Here is a 14,530-nt window from a genome sequence, read left to right on the forward strand (position 1 = left end):
TCAGTAGACAGGATACTAGGCTGGATGGACCTTTGGTCTGACCCAATATAGCCATTCTTATGTTCTTATATAAGGACTTGTGGATACTGTTGTGGAAAATCGGCCACACAATTGATTTTAATTAGACAGCTTGAGGCTCCTTTATTGATTAATCAAACATGCATGCATGGGGGAGTCAGCCAAGGCAGCTGAATGACAGATAAAATGCGAGAGCTTATATAGGATAAAAACCACAAAAATTACATATGCTTCCTTAAAGTTTTACATCCATAGAAGGAATAAAGCCAAGCAAGCCTTTCCTGTTTCTCCTTACTTTTGCCCTTTGCTGTTTCTTGCTCTGTCATCTGGCAGCTATTAATCATAAGCTGTTACAAATGGTTAGTTCTGCTTCTATAGTTTCTACAGTTAGTTCTGCTTTTATGATTTCTTTTTACCCTTCTTTTTCTACCTCCCCCCCCTTCTACCTTCAGGCCATACTATACAGACTGCTTAACCAAAGTTTAGGCCCTGACCATCCCCCCCTCCCACCCCCCGCCACAGGGCCAGTGCAACCATTTAGGGGACCTAGGCAGTCGCCTAGGGCATTGGCATTTGGGGGGGTGGCATTTTCTTGAACAGCGACCGCGGCGTCTGGATCTTCGGCCGCCTTGGTCACTGCCAGCATTTAGGCGGAGGGACCTGGTGCAGGGAGGGCCGCCTGCAGTAACTAAGTGTGTATGGGGGGGGGGGCAACACGCAGGGGAACTCTGTGCCTCAGCTCACCTCTGCTCCGCTTCCTCCCCGAGCACGCCGTGGCTGCTTCACTTCTCCCGCGTCCCAGGCTTGCGGCGCCTAAGCTGATTGTAACTTTCCTGCCACCCTTCACCTGTGTCTGCCTCTTGCTCCCTGGCTCTGGCTAGACTAGTACTGCTGCTGTGTTCTGAAACTGAATCGTCAATGACTCATTTTTGCCCATCCACACTCGTTCATCTCACAGGCACCCAAATAATGCAATTGGTTTTATTTAGTACTCTAGCCTCAGAATCCTGGATCCAGCCTATTCCAAAGCTAATTGCCCTCTTACTCAGCTCACTCAGAGATCTTGATCTTTCTTTTGATTTTTAAAATTGTTTAAAACTTGTGCTCACTCATTTTCTTACATGCTGCCTCACCATTGCAGCTACACCATTGGCTGAAATCCCAGTGTAGCCAAAGCCTTAGACAAAGGTAAGGTGTCTTGATGGCCTGGAAGCCATACGGTATCCTCTTGCAGAAGAAAAGCAAAAGGTAGTTTCCAGTTATCCAAGTCCATTAGAAGAATGCCATACATGCTGTTGATGTCTTGCCAAGTGTTTAAAATACTGTTTGGTTTCTAGCCTGACTCAGTGTAGGACAGAGGGTTGCAAACTTGAGGCCATAGTAAGAGAGTTGATGTATATGCTAATTTGTCAGACTCCTTCCACTCAGTCTCCCAGCCTCTCATACACATTGGTGAATGGATCCAGTTTGATGTACCTTAAATGGCGAGGTGAGGGCGTAAAGAGGTGGAAGGTGTATGTTAAAGTTATGTGGGAGCTACTTACACTTACGCCGTTTTATACCTTTCTGGTCATTGCTTTTCTTGCTACACTAGTTTCCACTGGTTCTCAGCAGCTGAGTTACAGTTCCTACAAAAATACATAAAACTTTACATATATGAATAGTCTCTTTGACCTTGATGAGACTGCCCCCATGTATAAAGTTACTCGTGTGTAAGTGTTTGAAGGATCAGGTCTTAGACTCCATCTAAACTTACTAATACTCAGTTTAATCTTTCTTAGCCACACGTCTCCATTTGGCCTTTGGCCTTTCAAAAAATGTATGGTTGGCAGTTGTTACCTGGGCAGCAAAAACAGCTTGATGAAGAAAAGCTCATAGAAAGAAAATCCGTCTTTGGGCGAAGGCATCTCTAGGGGAGATCCATTTCATGATTTGCCTTTGGAGTTAAGGAACCTGGAATTATGTTGCTGCTGCTAATAAAAAACCTAAACTGTATTGCAATAGAAAGCTTCTCTCGCCAGTCAAGGTACCATAAATTCTAGAGTGGTTTTAGACCACACAGTAAATTTCAGTGACAATTCTGTTCCCCCCAGAGATTACAAACAGATAAATGGCTACAGTGCTGAGAAATACTTCATGAATAGTAGGTATTTCACACCCAGCATTTATGGTCGGTCAGACATAATAATTGCTAATGTACTTCATTGAAGATACATTAAATCCTCACCTAGGACTGCTGCATGTCTCATCACTTACAAAGCCACCCTTCATCAGAGCTTCCTATAACATAAACTCTACATGACACTGAAAAGTGTTGTAAAAAGGCTGCTCTTTGTATAATTAAAGATGAGCTAGCAGAGACATAGCTAACCTCCCTGGCTTCCTCTGTATATCACCTACAACTCCAAATTGGACATTTCTGGCTGGCAAAAAAGAACGACCTTTTGCCCTTTTAGTGAAAACATGCATGAAATTCTTAAGGTGCATATTGGTGATTTTCACACATATGTGGCAACAGATTCTGAGCTGGTCATGAGCAAACTACCCACTGCTACTTCTTTGTTTTTCAGGACAATTCCAAATTAATATATTCCTGTTAGTTGGCAAAGTCACAACTACTCCCACCCCCAACCCCCACTGCATCCAGACCACCTTCTAATGGGCAGCCATAATTTGTCCTCCTTCATCATTCAGAATCATTCAGTGGGCTAATAAGGCAATACTGTAATAGTCTATGTCTCCAAAGTGATTAACAGTTAATATTTCTAAGTGCATTACATCTCTGAGACACTTACGCTACAAAAAATTAACTTTACCACACCATTGTTACTACTAATGAAAATGCAGTCTGCATGTTAAGTCCATTTGGGATCTTTCCAATTCCAGTTAGTAATGATTAGCCAAGGGGTTTTTAAAATGCCCATTACTGGCCATTATGTACTGAACAAAGACACCTGCTTCATTTATCTGGGAATATTTTTTAACTTGATCCAATGCTGTAGAGGTAAAAAGCCAGTTTTGTATGTAATGAAAGAGAAATATTAAAAATAGCCCTTTTGAATGGAAAATCCACAAATATAAAGTAAGAAATATGGAGGACAATCATCAGTTAATACCTAAGGACAACAGACTGTATTTGCAGAAATTAACTAACAAATATGGCCCTACCTGTTCATCTCTGTATGTACCTGAGCAACTATATTTCAAAGTAATTAAAGTTAATGATCTATGCTTTGTGGTAGAACCATGGAAACTTAATTGTTGTAATTAGCTGGGAAATGGCAAGTGCATCTATTGAAGTAACACCATGTCATCATCTAATAAGAGTAATTAATTTCATAAATAAATGAAGGCCCTTATATGTTAATAAAATAATGACATAGAACCCATACATATCTGAAAATTATGAATGACTACCTTGGCTATTACATAGGAGCAACTAAACAAGATGGATGTTAGAGTGGCCTTCTTGACAACTGACAGCCAAAGTTCATCTTTACGAAAATCCACCCACAAATATTTTGAAATGTCCCTGTCTGACTGTTGAAAAGAGTGTGCTGCAAACATTTTAATTGTGGGGATACTCCTCTCAGAGGAGCAATAAATATAGCTGCTGGAGAAAAGCAGACCTGAATCTCTTCTAATACCTTGTGAACGCTCAGTGCAGTGCAAACAGGAATAAAGATGGAAGCAGAAAACAAATCATGTGTAACTGAAAGTGAGGAGCTACTGAAATATAGTGTACAAAATGACCCATCAGACCTAAAGCATTTAGAAGCTAAGGCAGCCAGAAAACGATGATTTATTAAAGAAAGGTACCTAAAGTCAAACACAGACAATTATGCCAGACCCAAAACTTTTCTGGAGAACATTAGGTATTTATAAATAGAGCGAGACGGGGATATTACCCTGTGATAGTCCTCTGCTGCTAGAACAGCACCTTGAGGGCAATTGCAGCCACATGAAACTTAAAACAGCCTCGAGTCCTCTTGAAGTTAAGCTGGGGATGGAATCAGCTTCTGGATTGGGGAGCGGCAAAGGGTGTGTAAATCTTTGCACCACTTGCCTCAGCTGTGCAGGTACATTTCTGGGGTAGCTGAGGATCTGCCCCATAGAAATAAGAAAAGGCTCCAAGGAATTTACAGTCCCACTTGTGCTGACAGCTCAGTGGGTAAAAATGTCAAGTCATGGGCATGGCTAGGAAGAGAGGGCGACAGTAGGTGCTATATTATGGGAGGTGAAAGCTTCTGTGATAGAAGAGACCATTATACAATAAATTAGTTTGACCATCAGCCTTAGAATTTCACCCAGATTTCTATTTATTTATTCTGCATAGTTAGGTGCTGACATCTGAGGACTGCTACAGGCAGGTAACTTTCTGGATTAATTTTCTGTTTTGTTTTATAGCTTTATCATGAGAATGCCAATGGGAATTATCTGAGTGGTGAAAGATGGACTTTAAGGAAGAATTTGGAAGAGTGTGAAGTTACTTTTCATTGTACCATCTTCAGTAGACAATAAGAAAATATACTTTACAAAGTAATTACTGCACTGAAGTAAATAACAAGAATTTAAAGGGCACAAGTGTCTCAGGAAGACAGACAGATAAATCTCAGAGAAAATGTCCCTGGGGACAGAGAGCTAAGGGGAGATAGTTCCAGATAGAAGGCACAGCAACAGCGAGACAGTCTGATCTAGTGGATTGAACACAAGACCGGGAGGAAGGAGCTCCTTGGTTCTAACTTCTAATCTGATCTTTTCCACCTGATCAATGTGTGACCTCATGTATTCAGTCTGTGTCCTAGTTACTCACTACAAAATGCAGGGCTAGATTCCCTTCTGTGCAGCCTGTTTGCATGTTATTCACATACACACACACACACACCCCATTTAGAAAAAGGTCCTCAGGAGTTTAAATTCCACTCAACACCAGTTTTACAAATTATGGCTATCAGGGAGCTGTCCAGATGTCACTAAGCCACTTGGAACTTCATATCAATGGAGGGGATAGAACCTAGTTCTTGCAGCCCCAGGACACATATCACTACCACTGGAGCTAAATGAGTAACACTATTAGCTGTCACCAGTATAGGTCTGACAACACACAGTGGAACAGCTCTAAACCTGTTCAGCAATCTGCAGTAGTAGACACACACTTGCCATTTCAATGCAATATTAGCCTAGATAACCTTTAGCTGGATGTGGCATAAGGATAGATAGTCTGATAAAATAGGGACTGCTGGCATGGATGCAAGATGCAAAACAGTGGTAGCCTCAGAACCCGACTTTGACTGGGGATGTTAAAAGATTTGGTTTTTCTGGTTCTCAGCTAACGTATGAAATATAGTAAGATGTAACAGTGAATCACTCTGAACAGACTCGAGCATTAGTGACTCTCACACCAAATGATCCCCAGAAATTAGGCAGGCTGTAATAAAGTACTATGCTCTAATGCTCTAAAAGTTAATTAAATTGAGGAATAAAGCATTTCTTTAAATGGTCATTAGTTGCTGAACAGTTGTAAAGGGAAGGAGAGGTTAGAACTATCCAACCAGCTTTGCCTGTAAGTATGTTCTCCTCACTCAGAACTCTACAGGCCCAATTCCCCACTATGGCTAGGTGTGGGACAGGGTATGAGTAGCTTCCACTGAAGTCTGAGGGCCTGATTCTTATCTCTCATCAGTTTTATACCAGTGTAACTCCACTGACTCTAATGGAGTTACTGCCTGTTTAGACAAGTGGACATGAAAAGGAAAATGGGTCCAGTGGGACATCAGTGGGAGTTATTCATCGCTTGCAGGGAAAGTATTAGGACCAATTAATTCATCATTTTACAACTAAAAGAAAATTCTAACTTGGTAACACTGGCCATCATTCTGGGCTCTGCTGCAGCCCCCTTATACCTTCACTAGCAGAAAGTGGCCATAAAGCTGGCAGACCTGTGTCCTGGGTCATATCCCCTACTGTTACATAAGGGGAATATATGAGGCATCTAGAGCTGGCTGAACGGTTCTCATGCCAACATTGGGGACAGGCAACATGCCAGAGGAATAGTTGAAGTGCTGTTGTACTCTAGCCATTATCAAAAGCAGAAGCAGCCTGTTGAGGGCCATTGCAGCCAAATGGAAGCTAGAGCAGTCCTCTGCCTGCTTTAATTTATACTCAGAACTAGAGCAGTCACCACTTAGTTGATCTCTTTGGGGTCAGGAAGGTTGCAAAGGCCCTCCTCTCTGAGCCATACACAGCCCAGCTCAGAACCAGGGCCATTATCTCAGACAGGCCAAATTATGCCCCAATTGGCTTTTGATGTTACCATTAGAAAATGAGTTGGAAGTTAAGTAGCATTTTCATAGACATTTGGGCCTTGTCTAGACTAGCACAAGTGGTTGAGTTTGGGTCAGGCTGAGCACTGACTAGATCCCATTGACTTCTGTTGGAGTTATGGATGCTTTGTATCACAGTGCCAACATAACTGTGCCTGTATTTCCCATCCATGATGCACATCAAGAGCAACCAGTTAGGTCTCAGGCCTCCAGCCATCACCTGCCTCTGGGGAGGGACCTGGGTCCCATTCCCTTCTGATCACGGTTTTTACGGCTGCACAGCTTCCTGCCTTACACTGATATCCCCAGCAAGCCAGTCTGCCTAAAGGCCAACACTTGGGCTGTGCTTTCTCTCCAAGGGCTCTGAACAGGGCATTGCCAAGTGTTACAAGTTACCACACAGCATTTCCAAAGCGAAGTACATTTATTCTTAGGGTAAAAGCAGCAAAGAGAAAACATATAAAAACAATAAAAGTTCACACATGCTTACTGACTGTACAAGAAATCACCTACCTTCCACATGGGAAGTCTGATAGCAATGTCCTTTCCAACCTTTCCCTTCAGGGTTACCCAGGCCCAAAGCTCCTGCCTGTTCACTGAATCAAAAGGAAGATCCAGAGTCTGTTTAAATTCAGCCCTTTTATAGCAAAATCTTGCTTTGTTCCCCAGCCTCTTGAAAACAGGTAAAACCAATGCCTCCCTCTGTTGCCCAGGAGATCAAGCTTCAAAGGCTAGGAATTTAAATAGTGAGCTTTGGGATTTTGCATTAATCACCCCCTAGTGCTTCCAGATTCCACAGGAAACATTCAGCCATTAATAGTCTACAGCTCACACTGTCTGGCCTAGCTCAATATAATGGCTTTTGAGGTTTTCATGCTTCAGCCATAAAATACAATATGGTCTTCAAAGATGCTGCCTGTGGCTGCAATATCTGTCAAAATCAGCACTTTTGAAAAGCAGGCTCTAGGTTTCTCCAGTTGGACGTCCAAAACCAAGGTCCCCCAAATGAGTGGACACGTTTGGAATGTGAACCTGACTGAGCCAGAAGAAGACAGTTTACAGGTGAGACTGTCCTTGACTTTTACCTCTACAAGTTATGGCTCTGATCCTGTGGTCCTTACCCAGGCCTGGTCCCATTTTCTCCAGTCATCAGCCCCTGATTTCTGGCCAGAATACCAGTGAAAGACAGGTTATTGATTGGATGACTAAAAAACAGCAAGAATAAAAGAGAATAATCACTATGTTCATGCACTTGGCATAAAAGGTGCCTAGGTGAATGGTTAATAGAGACCCGAGAATTAATAACAAATGTCAGAATGATTTTAACTCAGGTTTGCTTTGTTTTTAGCTAGCCAGTTACATACTGCACCAGAAATCATAGACAATGGATTTGCTTCTTTGTGAGTGAAAAATAATGGTTGAATGGCTCTTTTATTTAAATAAGCTAGAGGCTGAAAACAGGGTTAATAATAGAAACACTGAGAAACTTAATTATACAAGCAATTTTATAATCTAGGGGGGTCTATCCATCCCATTTAGGAATTAGAAAGCAAGCACTTACTAGGTTTAATAGACCCAACTGCTAGTCTGCTCCAGGTGACAGCTGGCCCTTAGAGCATTAAGGCTAATAAAGATGTTCACAAAAGAGGGTGTATAATGGCTGTTGAACGAAATAATTTTGAACCACTTCTTTACATGTCATTTCAAAGTATTTTATCTGGAGATGGCTCTCAAACAAATGCCTGGAGCTGAACTCTCCCAATCTAGGCGTTTGAAAGCTGGATCCACATCCAACCTTTACTAAAGTTTGGATTCAGCTTGTTATAGAGAGAGACTTGGATCAGGAATTTGCTTCTCTATGTTTAATTTGTAATGAAAGAGGTGCCAGGGCTGAAGCAACTAGGCTCAAGCAATTTTTTTATATTCATAACTGATGCAACAAGCCCAGAGGTGACGGGGTTATGACCTGCCGAGCCTAGAGGTGCCGGGGCTCAGCGCTGGCACAAATTAAGTCGTGTTGCTACCCAATTGGAGTTTCTGCTCCAGAAAAGTCTAGAACTAAGCTGGTGTGGAGACTGATTTATATCACATTCCTAAGGGCAGTCTGCCTAGGTTTGAGGTCATGGGTGAGGAAGCTTGAATTCAGAGGTGGGCCAACACTGAAATCTTTCAGTCCTTCACTCTGCAGTCTGAACTACCTAGGTTTAGCAAAAATCTAAACCTGACTTTCTTAGCTGACCTCTGCTTACCTTGCAAGTGCCTAGGGTTACTACATCTCACTGGTGCGTGGAAGACTTTACTTTTCATGTCTGCCAGCCCCAGACCCTCCACATCTATGTTACAGAGATAGAGAAAATGCACTACAAATTCACAAAAGAAATTACACTTGGCTAGATGGCAGGGAGGGCACCATCATTCCTAATGTATCTATAAGAAAGAATGTTTCTATAATGGTGTCATAACTTGTACCTAAACGTGTATACTTGACCCAATACACAATGTTCTCCAAGGCCCAAGAGAAGCCTTAGAGGCCTTCAGAACAAGGAACTGCATATGAAACACAGCTTAAATAAGGCAGATTTGTCTTCTCTAGAAATTTCACGATTCACTTCAGTCCCCTAAATTTTAAATAGTCACTCCCTACTGGCACTGCCCACAGTGAGCCCTGTACAAATGCAGAGTATATTATTTATGGTGTTACTGGACCATGTTGAATCTTCTCTTGCCTGGCAGGGGGAATGTGAGAGAGACAGAAGGTCTCTCCCTATAGACAGGTGCAAGGAAAGGCACAATAATTTCATTATTATTTATGAGCTGTAATGCTCACAGTATGTTAGGAATTATTACGAAGGAGATAGAAAATAAGAGAAACTATCATAGTGCCACTATGTAACTCCATGGTGTGCCCACTCCTGGAATACTGTGTCCAGTTCTGGTCATCCCATTTCAAAAAGGACTAGTGTAACTGGAAAAGGTTCACAGAAGGGCAATAAAGATGATCTGGGTATGGAACAGGGCCACCCAGGGGCAAGTGGGGCAATTTGTCCCAGGCCCCGAGCCCCACAGGGGCCCCCCACAACAATATAGTATTCTATAGTAGTGCAACTTTTTTAAGGGAAGGGGCCCCCGAAATTGCTTTGACCTAGCCCCCCTGAATCCTCTGGGTGGCCCTAGTATGGAAAGGCTTCCATACAAGGAGAGACTAAAACAATTAGGGCTGTTAAGCTTGGAAAGGAGACTTCCAAGGGGGGAATATAATAAAGGTCTATAAATTCATGAATGGGTGTGGAAAAAATAAATAGAGAAGTATGTTTTACCCTTTCACAGAACTAAAAAAAGTGAGGTCATGCAATGACATTACTAGGCAGCAGGTTTAATACAAACAAGAGGAAATACTTTTTCACACACCCCACAACTAACCTGTGGAGCTCATTCCCATGAGATGCTGTGATGGCCAAAAATATAACTGGTTTCAGAAGAAACCTGGGTAAACTAATCTGTTAGTCTAGATGGGCAAGGATGCAACCCCATGTTTGGGGCAACCCTAAACCTCTGAATACCAGAAGCAAGGAATGGAAGACAAGTGGATCACTCCATAATTGCCCTGTTCTGTATGCTTCCCCTGAAGCTCTGGAATGGACCATTGTTGGATACTGGCAAGATGGATCATGGTCTGACCCAGTATGGCAATTCTTATGCTCTTAAGAATGGATTTGTTTATACTCTGTTATATTTTGATAGTTCTTTTTATCCAGGATACAGATGCTGCTTACTCTATTGTATACTTCTTGAGCTATTTTTTCTCCCTCCTCAGGAAAAAAAGAGGTTCCTCAACTCACTCTTTCTCTCTCTCCTCTTTTTTTTTTATTTTGGCCCTGAAATGGCTTTAAGGATTTATTTGCTTCTGCCCTGGTGGCTGATAACTTCTTTCCCTTCCGACCTACAGGAGAAGGGATCTTTTATCTTCCTGATTTTACTACACCTCCTTGCTGTGGATTTTTTAGCACTTTGCTGATATTTGTCACCTCACTGAAATAGGGCACTGCTTCTGTTGGGAACTTCTGAAATACCCCTTACTAATTCTGAGCTTATATGTTTACTAAGGAATGAAATTTAAAGGTGGTAACCAAGGCTATGTCTAAACAGCAGTTGGGAGGTGTGATTCTCAGCTCAGACAGCCATGCACTAGCTCTGCCCAACCTAGAGTGCTAAAAATAGCAACGTGATCATGGCTGCACAAGCATAATGTGTTAATTAGGAATAGTGGCAGGGCAGCGACAAAAAACAAAACAAAACAGCCTAATGGGAGTGCAAGCTGGTGAAATGACTCCACAGAAATAGCTGCAGTCACCAAGGTCTTTCTTCAAAGGATCATTTTTATAGGAAGAAAACAAAAGCTATTAATATAACCAGAAAAGGAAAGAGAAAACTCCCTTGTGCTTGGCGATCAACTAATCCTAGGAGCTTGGACGTAAAGCCTTGTCTTCTCAAAGACATTTTTCTACCGCTGTCTTACAAGAAGCCAGTCTTCCCATGCACACCTGTTTAGAAGCTATAGGGAGCTATATTGAGGTTAACCCCTTGTTCAAGGGGGCCCACAGAGTATCCTTGCACAGCATTGTGCGTGTATGTGGGTACCCTAAAAGACTTCTTGCAGTGTATAAACTAAAAAAATGCCTTGCAGCAGAATTACTTGCACTTTAGAAGGAAAAAAATTGCACCATTTACATCCACTGCTCCCAAAAATCAGCAGCAGTTAAACTGCAGTAGTTGTATAGCTTAGGAAAAGATACACCAGTCCATATACGGATTTATTTAATTTTATATCCAATTTCAACTGCAAAATTTGACAGGTGAACAGGGCTACCTTTCTTGTTCCTACTCATTTAAATGCTGTAGTGTACTTAAAGCAACAGCAGAGAGACATCGCTATCAGCCATGTGTTATGCCAAAGGATGAGCCAGACTAGTCTGTCATTTTAAATGACTGCAACTAGGACCAAATGAAACAGAACAAGAACATTTTCCATTGTGGCTGATACTGGGTTACTAAATGTTCACTTCTAATGTCCCTGGTGGAATTCTGTCCAGAACAAATCCTAACTTTGGCATAAGAATGTGCAAGACTCACCTTATTGATGCTGGCACTTCCCAGTTACTCATGTCATCAGTCATTGTCCTGATGCTGGCCTAGAAACCAGCCACTTGATCGTATCACTAGCAGTCAGTGGCTTTAGCAGAGGGAGATGAGGTTTCCCTTTCAGAAGGACAACAGTGTATCTTGAGTTGCTGTGGAAAACGCCCTGATACAACATTTGAAATGTATAAAAATATCTCATAATAATATTTTTAATTCAAGCATCAGACCACTGGCTTAAAGCTAAAACTTTTTACCAAATGGACTCTGTCCTTTCCTTTTGCTTTAGAAGAGACTAACTGCAATAGACAGAGAATTTATGTACAAACCATTGTGTCTGTTTTACTGGTAGGTGTTGCTAAGGTGCTCATGTCTGTAATATCTTAGTCGGGAGTCTTGGGAGATTGATGTAACAAAACTGACCTCTTTTTCTGAGTGTCCTTTGCTTATCATGGCCTCAGACCCATTCACTTCTTATGTCAAACCTATAACCTTCTTTGTGCTGAGTCCCCTCCAAAAGCAGGATGTGGGACTGGGCTCCAGAGCAGGTATAACAAGTGTATACTAGGAACTGCTAGGGAAAATGTGACAAAGCTGCTATAGGAATAACAATTGAGAAATGGCAGAGACAAGCAGGGAATCAGCTGGGATCCTTGTTAGTGTGGTCAGCATGAAGAGAAAGAGCTTTCGTAGAAAGCAGACAAATGGTCAAACACAAGTGCAGAGAATGTTACTGAGGCCAGATGATGGAATGGGTGATCTGCAGTTCAGTCATTGGCACTGGCAGTAGCCACAAACCTATTTAGGCTCTGTGTGCACTAGGAAGACTTTAGCAGTATAGGAATAGTGGTATACTGTCAGGGCCGGCTCCAGGCACCAGCCCAGCAAGCAGCTTCTTGGAGTGGCCAACGGAGAGGGGCAGCACCTCCGACTCTTCAGCGGTGGATCCCTCACTCCTTCTGGGAGCAAAAGACCAGTCACCGAATTGCCACTGAAGACTGAACCGTCAGTGGTAGTGCCGCAGATCGCGATCGCGGCTTTTTTTTTTTTTCCTTTTTGCTGCTTGGGGCTGCAAAAATCCTGAAGCCGTTCCTGTGTACTGTACTGGTAAAGCACTCCTAGCACAGACACAGGCCTGGTCTACACTACACCGTTAAATCGATTTAACGCTGCACCGTCCACACTACACTGCTCTTTAAATCGATTTAAAGCGCTCTTTAAATCGATTTCTGTACTCCTACAAAACGAGAGGAGTAACCCTAAAATCGATATTACTAATTCAGAATAGTGTTAGTGTGGACGGAAATCGACGTTATTGGCCTCCGGGAGGTGTATCCTCACAGTGCACCACTGACCGTCTGACAGCGATCAGACTCGAGGCACTGCACTGTAACAGGAAAGCCCGCGAACTTTGAATTCAATTTTTTTGGCAGCGTGGAGCTCTGATCAAAGGTGACCACGCACAGCTCATCAGCACAGGTAACAATGCAGTCTCCTGAGAATCGAAAAGACCACCAATGGACCGCACAAGAGGTACTCGTCTGATACTTATGGGGAGGATTCAGTGCTAACAGAACTCGTTCGAAGATGAAATGAAAAATATTTGAAAGATTTCAAAGTTGACGGAGAAAGGCACAGCAGGGACTCAGTGCAGTGCAGAGTAAAGTATTAGGACTATCAAGAGGCATACCAGAAAGAGAAGCAACGGAAGGTCTGGGTAGGCCGAAAACATGCCGTTTATGTGAGCTGCATCAATTTTAGGGGGCTGGCGTGGATTCAGAGGTTGGGGTTGTAATATCACCAATGGATGAGGTTTCTGCAGAGGGGAGATGAGGAGGAAGAGGAGAGAGGAAGAGCTTGCTGAGAGCACAGCACTCCATTAGCCCAAACCAGGAGCTTTTTGTGACCCAGAATTACCCCCAGCCCACCAAGCCATAGCCCAGCGTGAGCCATGAAAGACCTCTGGTGAGTGTCTTTGTAATATCAAACATGGTTTAAAAAAGCGTTTTTTATGATTGATTTGCCAGCAGGGCTGGTGGATCATTCGCAGCCAGTAAAGTTACAGGAAAGTTCGTTAATCTCTGCGGATGGGAGCGGAAAATCTCCAAAGAAATCTCCATGAATGCTTTGGAGGTACTCAAAAGCCTTTGCAGAAGATTTCTCTGGGCAAGGTAGGCCTTATCCGGTCCCCATTGTAGGACACTTTTCCTCGCCTGCATTAACAAGTAATTCGGTATCATTGCTTCACAAAGCAGCTGCGTATGCTACAGGTGACTGCTGGCATTCAAGAAACATACGTTCTGCATCTTGCGCTGTTTTCTCAGGAGAGTTATATCATTCATTATAACTGGTTGAAATTCGGGAATTTTATTAGGGGGCATACATACATGGCGATTTTCCTACCCTACTGGGCTGCTGCTTAAATCAAATCTTCCGTGCAGAGTAGCAAAGCGGGGAGGGAGGAAGGATACGCGTGAGCTTTCTGCGTTTGGCGAGGAGGATCTTCACCTACAGCCGGGTGCGGGCATGGGAAGGAGGAGGGGAATGATTACAAGATCTTACATTATAGCAGCATGCGGTGGGGGAGGAGGGGAAAGAGGGGGTTGGGTTCTGCTGGTTCCTCTTAACGGAAAGCATCGTAGGGCACTGTGTATATGAAGGCGCAGAAGTAAAATAAAGCTTACCATGGCGACATGGAAGCTGAATTGATGCCTGGACTGCATCTGTGAGATCTGCAACACCAGAGCACAGGCACTCAATATTAAATGATGCAATGGCGACCTTGTAGTGAATAATGTGCTAGTAAGGTGGATAGTGTTATTCACTGTGAAAGAGAACAAGCATTGTTCTGTAAATGTATTTTTTACTACTTTCTCCCGTTTTCCCTCCTCTAGCAGCTGCACAGTTGTCCAGCCTCCTACCCATCCGAAGGCTAGCTCAGATAAGGCGGAGGAGGAAGAGAACGCGAGATGAAATGTTCTCGAAATCATGGAAGTAACACAGTGAAGAGCTCATCAGAATGAGTGGAAGGACGTGCTAGCAAAGTACAGGAA

Source organism: Chelonoidis abingdonii, chromosome 10, assembly GCF_003597395.2.
Source record: "Chelonoidis abingdonii isolate Lonesome George chromosome 10, CheloAbing_2.0, whole genome shotgun sequence".
Lineage (NCBI taxonomy): Eukaryota > Metazoa > Chordata > Testudines > Testudinidae > Chelonoidis > Chelonoidis abingdonii.